Here is a 2,484-nt window from a genome sequence, read left to right as displayed (position 1 = left end):
ACACAAGGTATTATATAAAAATAAAGCAAAACCAAAGGAAATGATGGACGGAGTGTTGAGCATTGCAAGCACTCACCCCCAGTCAACTGATCTCGGTTTAATCCACCACCGTTCTTTAGCCCACTCTGCCACCCCAGTTCAGACATGGCCATATGCAAATCAGTCTGACCCTGTGCCTCATGGGAACAGTCCAGCCCGAACTGCCAAGCCATGTCTTCCCTGGACCGGAATGATAAAGGATGGTGTTTTTATTCATGATTTTTGGTTTAGAACTATACTAGACATATATACACAAATGAAAAATATACTCAAGACATAAATACAATGGATTTTTGAAAGGATATGTACAAAAAACCAAACTGGGCCCCCTCAGGGGGGTAAACGGAATATATAAGCAATTAAATCACATTCATACTAACCAACCAAACCATACAATCTTACTCAGTCAAACAATACACTGGACATACATATTCTTTGCATTTAAAATACTTTTATATATACAAGAGGAAACTCCTCACAATCCTGGTGTGTCTAGTTAGATGGACACCAACAGATCGTACAAGAAAACACGCCGACGCGCGTTTCGGTGCAATCACCCAACATAGAGGGTGCCACCTTCTTCAGGGCGTAATTAATAAATGTTTCTGTAATCCAGGGGGCCTGTGGAGAAATAATATAGAAAGAAAATACTTTTTTGTCTCATTTAAGTAAACAAAATGATTTTCTGTAATGATAATCGTATACATTAATTTTAAATTTCTAAAGAACCAATCAATAACAAGTGTTCATTCACAAATGCGTAAAATGGTGTGGAGAGCAGGCGCTCGAATTGGGATTCCGTTTAACATAATAATTAGTTCTTTAATATATATCTGATATACATTATCAGCGGCCTAATAACTGTAGCAGCTGCACTGCATAAGTCATCTCTCACTAGGGGGATAGGCTTGGGAGGGACCTGATACATAGATGCTAAAGACCTAACATAGAACATGCACTAATAGTGAAGATAACAGCAATGAGAATAAAGACAAGAGAGAAAGGTAAAAGGTAAATCGGTGGTATGTTATATGAGATTACGCACTTACCCGGGTTTAAACCCTAAAGTACTGCGAATATATAGTACAGGGGACGCAAAAGGGAATATTGAGGGAGTCACTAGTAGGGGTGTCCTAGAATGGAACAAAATGAGAGAAGAGAAATGCACACTTGTAGATCCATTGACAAAGGTAAGGCTCAATTCATGCATGAAATAGTGGATCAACAGCTACTTGCCTTGCAAATTATGCGGTATAAGATGGAAAAGGAGAACCCTTCAAGGTCAGAGGGAACCCCTGTCCTGTTCTTATCGGTGGTCAATTCATTAAGATGAATGCAGGCTGGAAAAGAAATATTGCTATTTAGGTTAAACCATAATGAGAGCTCAAAATGAGGAGGTATTTAGAAGAAGCTAGTGTATAACAGTTGTCCGGAAAACAAAAGGCCCTAAAAGACCAGGGTTGAACAACTGTGATGTCATAAAATGTGAATAGTCCTGACGCTGAGGGGAATGACAGCTGTTTCCTGGGATATATGTACAGGCGTCTTCAAGTGAAAGAGAAGTTCATATCTTTACATCTCTCAACAGTCGGGGGACTCGGGGCAGTCAAAACTATCTAGTTAGACCTGATAGATCCCGTTTAAGAAAGAGTGACGATAGAGAAACAAATCCAGTAAGCAAGCGCAAACAGGGCACAGGTACAAAAAAAGAGAGAGAAAGTGTTTCTCAAAAAAGACGATAAGTCAACTGATTACTGACGGTTTCAATATAAATGAGATTCAGTCATACCTTTAATTCATGCAGAGAGTGTAGAAGAGCCTTCTGGTCACGTCACGATATCACGGGGTACATGGGAACATTGTATCCCAAAAGCAAACACTAGATGCGAAAATGTGGCACTGTAGATGAGCTAAATCGGAGACAATAAAGGCAATGTGGAAGACAATTGTTACCGCTGAACGAAAAAAAAAAAACAAACGCTGTGTTAGAATGATAATCGTATAGGAGTCTACAAGCCCGTATCTGAAGCCGGGATAGATAAGCGATCTAAACATCAACTTAGTTACCTTGTAACCAGGTTCGTGATGCGTGGAGCCAACGTATGGTAAGGATAGCGTTGTGCCGGATGGATGGTTACCGTGACAGGTAACCGCGCGAAAAGCGGATAAGCAGCTGGATCTTTAAATACGGAAGTCAGCCAATAGGAAATTGCCAAGGCCCTTACGTCAGAGGGCATGTGATACTGGCGGAATCATGAAAGGGCCAGTGGGCCCTTAGCGATTAACGCGATGGAAAGAGATACGATCAGTTCGCATTAGATGCACCCGCCGGCGAGAAAAGGAGGTGTGAACTCCAAGGTGCACACGGTACACGTAAAGATGAGATGAAACGGGTTTGTTTAAAAAAAGAGAGTAACAAGATTAACTGAATAGACTGGGATCAGA

The 2,484-nt window shown here is 40.9% G+C and overlaps 1 long non-coding RNA gene across 1 annotated transcript; it reads right to left on the bottom strand.

Annotated features, from left to right (window-relative positions):
* Window positions 1-476: 476 nt before the first annotated feature.
* Window positions 477-2,190, bottom strand: LOC146813591 (uncharacterized). Its single transcript, XR_014966049.1, has 5 exons — window positions 2,107-2,190; window positions 1,829-1,949; window positions 1,276-1,379; window positions 1,089-1,172; window positions 477-660 (listed from the first exon to the last, which is right to left on the bottom strand). It is a non-coding gene; the product is annotated as an uncharacterized LOC146813591 (long non-coding RNA).
* Window positions 2,191-2,484: the final 294 nt, after the last annotated feature.

This window comes from Triturus cristatus, chromosome 7 (genome assembly GCF_964204655.1).
Source record: "Triturus cristatus chromosome 7, aTriCri1.1, whole genome shotgun sequence".
Classification (NCBI taxonomy): domain Eukaryota; kingdom Metazoa; phylum Chordata; class Amphibia; order Caudata; family Salamandridae; genus Triturus; species Triturus cristatus.
The sequence above is the reverse complement of the archived record's forward strand: the minus strand, read 5'-3'. Positions and strand labels throughout refer to the sequence as shown.